This window comes from Arachis ipaensis, chromosome B6, assembly GCF_059453495.1.
Source record: "Arachis ipaensis isolate K30076 ecotype BB chromosome B6, ASM5945349v1, whole genome shotgun sequence".
Lineage (NCBI taxonomy): Eukaryota > Viridiplantae > Streptophyta > Magnoliopsida > Fabales > Fabaceae > Arachis > Arachis ipaensis.
In genome coordinates, this window is record NC_142441.1 from 37,214,330 (window position 1) to 37,224,190 (window position 9,861).

Consider the following 9,861-nt stretch of genomic DNA (forward strand, 5'->3'; position numbering starts at 1 on the left):
CAATTTGAATTTGGCACTCCTCAGCTTTTACCAAACCAATTCATGAGTGCATGAGCCAGCATTCTTATTCCTCTGTTTTCCCGGTTAATAAATCACATTATTGATGATTAGATTTCACTTTTTCGCTATTTCTATATCTATATGAATCATCAACAACTTGATTTTCTTGCTTGAATATGAGTTGTCTGTTGCTTAAAATTGTGAAATTCTTGTTACTTAGAAACCAATCATCATGCTACTTACTCTGACTTTCTTTTTACTAACTCACTGATTTTCGCTTTCTAACCTCTTTTTCAATTTTACCCACTTTTAACTTTCTAACTTTCCCCTCTGCTTTTAAACTAACTCTTTCAACTTTTTCACTCATGGCATGATTATTGTTGCTCCTACTTAACAAGTATTCCACTCATAAAATATTGTGGATTGTGATTTCTCATCCCCAATTTTTAACTCTGAAACAATCCAAAATACACAATTATTCAACTCATTTCATAATTCTACTGCTCCTTTGCCACTATGTGCTTATCTTGTTATTTGCCTACTTGTTTTCTTGCTTTTATTATATCCTAGATTTCTGTTTTTCAGGATGTCTGACCCTCAAAGAAAGGGAAAAGGCAAGGCTACCACTGGCAAAGGGAAAAGAGGTGAATCCTCTATATCTATCCTGGAGATTATGCATGATGACTCCTGGCGGGAAAAGCACTTTACCCCGCAGGAGAAGGCTGACTAGCTCCTCCCTGCCAATGATCCAATTAAGTTTGCAAACCGATACTGTGAGCTGAAGTATCCAGTGTTTGCTACCTCCAGAAATCTGTACCTGGAGAGGACTTTGAAAATACCAGAGGAACTACAGTAGTACACCTCCGATCATATCAAACAGAGAGGCTGATTCTTCTTGGAAAGAAATCTGACTGAGGTCAATGCTTCCTGGGTAAGAGAGTTTTACTGCAATTATTTCAAGACTTCCCTGGATGCAGTGCACCTCAGAGGGAAACAGATACTGGTCACTGAAGAGGCCATTGAGGATATTCTGCGCCTTCAGCCTAAGTCAGATCAGCCTGACGGTTACCAAAAGGCTGAAGAGGATATGAGGTTTCTGAGATTCGACTGGGATGCTATCAAGGAGAGGATAGCCCTTGACCCTACTGTCCCATGGGTCATGGGTAAGAACACCACCATGCCTAAGGGAATCAAGCTGATGTATCTAAATGATGAGGCTCGGCTCTGGCACCAGATCCAGAGCAACTTTTTTATGCCGAGCACTCATGAGACGGAGCTGCCTGCCACTATGATCACCCTTCTCTGGTGTGTGATGGAGGGTAAGGACCTGTACCTCCCACGATTCATCCGGTACTTTATGGCCAGGGTCAATATCAGAGGCACCCTTCCTTTCCCTTACCTGGTTACCCAGCTAGGCCGTCGAGCTGACGTGCCTTGGGAGGATGTTGATGAGAAGCCACCTGTTGTGGACTGCAAGAAGATTATCCCTCACAGCAGGAAGTTTTGGGCTTTAGGCTATACACCTCCATTCCTCACCGTTTCTGCTGAGACAGTCACGCCTTCAGCTGCCCCCTCTTCTTCCACTGCTGCACCAGCCCCACCCACTGCACCTCCACCTACTCCTGAGCCTATTTACCATTTGGTGCATCGACTCTTCGCTTGCTTGGACCGTATGGAGCGTCGCAACAAGCGACGCTATGAGCACCTCAAGTTGATGATCCGATCCGGCGGCGACATCCCCTCCGAGCCTGACACCCCTTCTGACACATCTGAGGCGGAGGCGAGTGTTCATGAGGAGGAGACACATGCCCAGGCTGAGCAGGCAGGCCCGGAGCAGGCTGCGCCACAGCAGGAGGAGCCACACCAGATACAGGCCGCAGATCCCGAGATTCCTATTCAGTCAGAGCCTCCGCTGCAGCAGACAGATCCTCCTACCCTTATCCAGTCTGCAGATCCTCAGGCCACCACCGAGACTCCAGCAGCCCATCCTTCCAGTGATGACACTCATTCACACCCGACTTGAGTGAGCATCGAGGACGATGCTTTATTTTAAGTGTGGGGAGTCGCCATCTCTGGCGTATCTTTTTGGTGAACCACTACAGACTCTTTTATTTTTTTTTGGTTATTTTTCTGTATTTTTATCTTTATTTCTATTTTTATCTTTTAGTACTTATACATTGTTCTTTTCATGTGTTTTTACTTTTATTTCTGCATTTTGCACTTTAAGTTTATATTTTTGCCATTTAGTTTAGTTGTAATTCTAAACTTATTAGTTATAGAATATGTGGATTAATTAGTATAGTTTACCCCTTTTAGCATATGATAGTTTGGTTTAAATTGAAAATAAAAAGGAAGTAAACTAGAGACTTTAACATAATCAAAAACAATCCACACACCTTGTATATAGAACATAACATGTTAGTTAGTTAACAACATTTCATCAAGGAGGAACACTAAAACTTTAAAGCCACCCAAAAAATTTTTACATTGAGAATAATGGGAACTCTTAAATTCAACTTGCATGACATGTATAACTGATATATGATTTTTGAGCTAGAAAATACACAACCTGTGAGTTTTGAGCTTAATTGTATGGTTACATTCAAACCATAATTTTTATTCCTGTGTGTTTCGCCCTTCTTTTTATTCTGATGTTCTTTGCTTTGTTTTAATCTATATGTCCAATTTAGAATATAGATGCATACTAAGAGATGATTGAGGCCATCATTTGAATTTTCCTCACTTATCCCAAATTAGCCTACCTTTTACATTACCCTTGTTAGCCCCCCTTGAGCTTTTTAATCCCATCTTGTTCTATAAACCACATTACTAGCCTTAAGCAGAAAAACAAAATAAAAATCCCAAGTTGAATCCTTGGTTAGCTTAAGATAGAAATTGTGTATTATTTAAGTGTAGGGTATTTTATGGGAACATGGGATGATAGAAACAAAGTAGGAATTAAAAAAAATTAATTAATTATTTCAGAAATTTGGAAAGCATGCTCATGTGAAATCAAAACAATTGAATTACCATGTGCATTAAAAAAAATTATTTTATTTTCGAAGGGGACACAAAAAATTTCCCAACTGCAAAATAAAAAAGAATCAATGCACATGGGATAAAATTAAAGTTAATGCATGAGCTTGCAGTACAAAGTGAGAAAAGTTGGGCAAATAGGTTAAGAAACTTTGAATTGCAAAATATGTAAGTTAGGTGAGATCTTAGACTAATCAAGGATCACTTATTAGCTCACTTAGCCTTATACAAATACCCTTACCTTTACCTTGGCCCCATTACAACCTTGAAATAGACCTCATGATTTTTGTATGTCTGTATTCTATAATTGTTGATTGGTTAGATAAAGAACAAAGTTATAAAAAGTAAGGATAAAAAGAAGAATAGAGTGATTAACCCAATAAACACTGAGTGACTAGAGAGTAAACACAAAATCCAGTGAGGGTTCAATAGCTCATCACCATATATCTCTGCTTAAATTGTTAATTGTCTTGCAAGTTTGAAAAATATTTTTACCCATCTCAATTGTAAAAGTGCTTTAACATTATCTAAGGTTGGCTATGCATATATGATTCCTTGAGAATGTGAATTAATTACTACATGTAAGTTTTATATACAAGTGAATAACAATTAGAATTGCATGATTCATTTAGGTAGTTGCATTTAGGATAGATTGCATTGCATGTGATTCCACCACTTTAACCTTACCTTACTCTTTATCTTGGACTTAGCACGAGGACATGCTATTGTTTAAGTGTGGGGAGGTTGATAAACCCATATTTTATGATATATATTGTGCTCAATTTAGGTGATTTATTCAATCCTTCACTCACTTATTCATGTAAATTGCATGGTTTTACTTTCCCTTCCTTATTATGTGATATATGTGAAATACATGTTTCCTATGCTTTGAAATTATTTATTTTAATTACCCTTTATTACCATTCGATGCCGTGATTTGTGTGTTGAGAAGTTTCAGATCTTCTAAGGCAGGAATGACTTAAAGGATGGAAAGAAAACATACAAAAATGGAAGGAAATCACAAAATGGAGTTTTTGAAGAAACTGGCAGCAACGCGAATGCATGGACGACGCGGCCGCATGCCTAGCGCGAAAAGACAGTGACGCGAATGCGTGACTGATGCGGACGCGCGCCATGAGTAGAACACAGATGACACGGACGCATGAGCGAAGCAAACGCGTGATAAGGAAAACTCCAAATGACGCGACCGCGTGACCCACGCGGACGCGTGAGAGACATCATGCACCAGAAATTACAGAAAATGCTCCCAGCGATTTTTGAAACCTTTTTGGCCCAGATCCAAGTCCAGAAGGCACAGATTAGAGGTTATAAAGTGGGGGAATGCATCCATTCAAAGAGAGTCTCCAATTATTCACTTTTCAGAATTTAGATGTAGTTTTTAGAGAAAGAGGTTCTCTCCTCTCTCTTAGGATTTAGTTTTAGGATTTAGGATAATTTCTTCTTCATCAAAGGTTCAATGTTCCTTTAATTTATTTTTTTACTTTTATTTTATTACTTTAATTGATATTTATCTTTCCAATTTAGCTTATGCTACATTCATGTTATGATTTTCTTAATTAATATTATTTGAGGTATTTCAGTTTATGATCGTTTTATTCTATTTATGAATACTTTTAATTTAATTTAGATATTTTCTTCCTTTTGGTTTTGGTTAAGTAATTGGTAACACTTGAGTTGTCAAACTCAGCAGTGGTCGAAGTTGGCAGATTACTAATTGATCTAGATCGCTCTAAAGCTAGTCTTCCCACGGTGATTGACTAGGACTTGAGGATCAAGCTAATTAGTCCACTTGACTTAACTAAGTGGGATTAAAACCCAATTCTCATCACACCTGATAAGGATAACTAGGATAGAAATTCCAAATTCTAATACCTTGCCAAGAGATTTTATTATTATTAATTTATTTTTCTTGTCATTTAAATTACTTGCTCCTTATTTCAAAAACCCCCAATTAACAAAACTCATAACCAATAATAAGAACATACCTCCCTGTAATTCCTTGAGAAGACGACCCGAGGTTTAAATACTTCGGTTATCAATTTTAAAGGGGTTTGTTACTTGTGACAACCAAAACGTTTCTAAGAAAGGATTTTTGTTGGTTTAGAAGCTATACTTGCAACGAGGATTTATCTGCGAATTTCTAGACCACGCAAAAGTTCTCTCTTCAGCCGTTCAGCGCTAGGCTCTTGGCCAGTTTGGGTGTTGAACACCCAGTGAGGTCTTCCTCACTGGCATTCAATGCCATCCCATTCTCTCCAGATTCGGCCTCATCCTCAGTGGTGATGGCCTTGCACTCTTCTCTTGGGTTTACTTCAGTGTTACTAGGAAGAGTGTTAGGAGGAGTCTCAGGGATTCTCTTGCTCAGTTGACCAATTTGTACCTCCAAATTTCTGATGGAGGACCTTGTTTCAGTTATGAAACTATGAGTGGTCTTAGAGAGGCTGGAGACTAGAATGGCTAAGTCAGAAAGGTTCTGCTTAGTTGTCTCCATATTCCCTTGAGAAGATGGGAATGGTGGCCTATTGTTGAACCTATTTTGGTTCCTTCCACCTTGATTATTATTGAAGCCTTGCTGAGGCTTCTGTTGATCCTTCCATGAAAGGTTAGGATGATTCCTCCATGAGGGGTTGTAGGTGTTTCGATAGGGTTCTCCCATGTAATTCACCTCCTGCATGGTGGGTCGATCAGGATCATACGCTTTTACCTCAGAGGAAGCTTCCTGAGTGCTGCCAGCTGCAGCTTGCATTCCTTTCAAATGCTGAGAGATCATATTGACCTACTGGGTCAAGATCTTGTTCTGAGGCAATATGGCATTTAGAGTGTCAACTTCAAGAACTCCTTTCTTCTGAGGGACCCCACTATTCACAGGGTTTCTCTCGGAGGTGTACATGAATTGGTTGTTTGCAACCATCTCAATGAGTTCTCTTGCTTCTGCAGGCATTTTCTTCAAGTGGAGTGATCTACCTATAGAGCTGTCCAATGATATTTTTGACATCTCAGACAGACCATCATAGAAAATTCCTAAGATAGACTATTCTGAGAGCATGTCAGGAGGACACCTCCTGATCAATTACTTATATCTTTCCCAAGCTTGATAAAGGGATTCACCTTCTTTTTGTCTGAAGGTTTAAACTTCCACTCTGATTTTGCTCATCCTTTGAGGAGGAAAAAATTTGGCCAAGAAAGTATTGCCCAGCTTCTCCCAAGAGTCTAGGCTCTCTTTAGGTTGAGAATCCAACCATATTTTAGCTCTGTCTCTAACAGCAAAGGGAAAGAGCATAAGTCTGTAGACCTCAGGATCCACTCCATTGGTCTTAACAGTGTCACAGATTTGTAAGAATTCTGACAGGAATTGGTATGGATCTTCCAGTGGAAGTCCATGGAACTTGCAATTCTGTTACAGAAGAGAGACTAACTGAGGCTTAAGCTCAAAGCTGTTAACTCCAATAGCAGGTACAGAGATGCTTCTGCCATAGAAATCAGAGGTAGGCATGGTGAAGTCACCAAGAACCTTTCTTGCATCTCTTCCATGATTAGGCTCGACTGCCATGTTGTCAACTTCCTGTTTGAAATTTTTTGAGAGGTTTCTTCCGGAGTGTTGTACTTTAGCTTGTTATAAACGCCTCCTTAGTGTTTTCTCAGGATCAGGATTAGGTTTAAAGATAGGCTCTTTATCTCTGTTCTTGGTCATAAACAAGAAAAAGAAAAAAAAGAAAGAAGAAGAATGGGAGCTCTATGTTCAAGAACAAAGAACTCCCTGTGAAATGTGAAGAAGAAAGGAAAGAAGAATAAAGATAGAAGAAGGAGAAGAATAATTCGAATAAAGAGAAGAAGAATTCGAAAATTAAAAGTAAAAGAAAAGCAAGAATTAAAATATTTTTGTTTTTGTTTTATTTATTTATTAAATTCGAAATTAAAGGTAAATTAACTAAAAATATTTGAAAATTAATTGACGAATTTCGAAAAAGAAGAGAGAGAAATATAAGAAGAAATTTCGAAAATTAGAAGAGAGAGAGGAATTAGTTAGGAAGTTTTGAAAAAGAAGAGAGAGAAAACAAGTAACTAATTAAGAAGGATTTGAAAACAAGATAAGATAGAAGATTAGAAAAGATTTGATTTTGAAAATATTTGAAAAAGTCAACAAGATAAGATAAGAATTGAAAAAATTTGAAAAAGATTTAATTTTAAAATTTAGAAGAAGATACGATAGAAAAGATTTTAAATTAAAGATAAGATAAGTTAGGTAAGAAAGCTAAGATAAGGAAGTTAAGAAAAGATAAGTTTTAAATAAAAAAGATTTGAAATCAAAATAAAAAAGTTAGTTTCTAATTTAAAAAGATTTGAAATTTAAATTTTAAAAGAAAAATAAGATAAGAAAGAATCAAATTTTAAAAGAAAAGATTTGAACAGAAGTTGAAGAAGATAAGATTTGAAATTTGATTTTTGAAAAAGATTTGATTTTGAAATTTGAAATAAGATAACATAAGATTTTGAAAAGTGAATTTTAAATTTTTGACTTTTGAATTTGAAATTTGAAATTAAGATAAGATAAGATAATAATTTGAAATAAAAATCTGAAATTTTATTTGAAATTTTTGAAAATTAATTAAAATAAAGATAAAGAAGATAATTCTTTTATTTTTGAATTTAATGAAGAAAGAGAAAAACTGCAAAAAGACACATAACTTAAAATTTTAAGATCTAAGGACACCTAGTGTGCGAAAATTGCAAATAAAAACACAAAGAGACACCAAACTTAAAAATTTTAAGATCAAAACAAGAAGAAAAATAAGAATACTTTGAAGATCAAGAAGAACACCGAGAACAAAACTCAAAGAATTCAAAGAAAACAAGAACATACAAAAGACACCAAACTTAAAAATTTTGAAAACTAAAGACACAATTTTTGAAAATTATAAAGAAAAGACACAAGAAGACACCAAACATAAAAATTGACACAAACTCAAATAAAAGTCACTATTTTTGAAAATTTTTAGAAAGAGACTTAAAGAAATTCGAACAACAACAAGAACAAGAACAAAAGACTCAAACCAACACACAAAGATTAAATAAAGAAAAGAAAAGGTTTTTGAAAACTATTTTTTTTTATAGAAAATAAAAGACTCAAATAAAATAAAACTAAACCTGTAAAGAAAAGGAAATTTACCCAATCTAAGCAACAAGATAATTCGTCAGTTGTCCAATTTAGAAAAGATTTAGAAGAAGATAAGATAAGATAGAAGAAGATTTTAAATTTAGAAGAAGATAAGTTAGGTAAGAAAGATAAGATAGAAAAGATTTTAAATTATAGATAAAATAAGTTAGGTAAGAAAGATAAGATAAGGAAGTTAAGAAAGGATAAGTTTTAAATTAATAAAAAGATTTGAAATCAAAATAAAAAAGTTAGTTTCTAATTTAAAAAGATTTGAAATTTAAATTTTAAAAGAAGATAAGATAAGAAAGAATCAAATTTTACAAGAAAATATTTGAAAAGAAGTTTGAAGAAGATAAGATTTGAAATTTGATTTTTGAAAAAGATTTGATTTTAAAATTTGAAATTTTAAATTTTAAATTTTGAAATTGAATTCTAAATTTTGAATTTGAAATAAGATAAGATAAGATTTTTGAATTTTGAATTTTAAATTTTTAAATTTTGAATTTGAAACAAGATAAGATAAAGATTTGAAAAAGATATGATTTTTGAAAAGATTTGATTTTGAAAAGATTTGAATTTTGAAATTTAAAACTGAGATAAGATAAGATAATGATTTTGAAATTAAAATTTGAAAAACTTGTTGTAATTTTCGAAAATTGAGATAAAGATAAGAAAATATATTTTATTTTTTTATTTTTTAATTTAATGAAGAAAGAGAAAAACAATAAAAAGACACCAAACTTAAAATTTTTAGATCTAAGAACACCTAGTGTGCGAAAATTGCAAAGAAAAACACAAAGAGACACCAAACTTAAAAATTTTAAGATCAAAATAAGAAGAAGAACAAGAACACTTTGAAGATCAAGAAGAACACCAAGAACAAAAATAAAAAAATTTAAAGAAAACAAGAACATGCAAAAGATACCAAACTTAAAAATTTTGAAAACTAAAGACACAATTTTCAAAAATTTAAAGAAAAGACACAAGAAGACACCAAACTTAAAGATTGACACAAGATTCAAACAAAAGAGACTATTTTTGAAAATATTTAGAAAAAGACACAAAGAAATTCGAAAATTCAACAAGAAAAAAACAAAAGACTCAAATTAAAAACAAAGATTAAATAAAATAAAGAAAAGGTTTTTGAAAAATTTTTGAAAAGAAAATAAAAGACTCAGATAGAATAAAACTAAACCTATAAAGAAAAGAAAATTACCTAATCTAAGCAACAAGATAATCCGTTAGTTGTCCAAACTTGAACAATCCCTGGCAACGACGACAAAAACTTGGTAGCGCAGAATTACACTTCACACTATTGAACCAGCAAGTGCACTGGGTTGTCCAAGTAATACCTGAGTGAGTCAAGGTCGATCCCATGAGGATTGTGATTTGAAGCAAGCTATGGTAATCTTGAATCTTGTAGATCTTAGTCAGGCGGATAGAAGAGTTGTTGGATTTGTTTAAACTCATAAAATTGGAATAAGATGGAATTACTATGTTTGATTATAACCAGTGATAAGAAGATGGTTAAGGATTGGAGATGCTTTGTTCTTCTGGATTAATTTCGGTCTTACTATCTTTTTCAACTGTGGATGATTTCTTCTATGACAGGCTGTATGTGATTAACGTCTTTTTTAAGAGATCGCTAA

At 34.3% G+C, this 9,861-nt stretch overlaps 1 non-coding gene across 1 annotated transcript; it reads left to right on the forward strand.

The window, feature by feature from the left end:
* Nucleotides 1–6,096: 6,096 nt before the first annotated feature.
* Nucleotides 6,097–6,205, forward strand: LOC148555163 (small nucleolar RNA R71). The gene has a single exon (XR_015887420.1). It is a non-coding gene; the product is annotated as a small nucleolar RNA R71 (small nucleolar RNA).
* The last annotated feature ends 3,656 nt before the right edge of the window (nucleotides 6,206–9,861 follow it).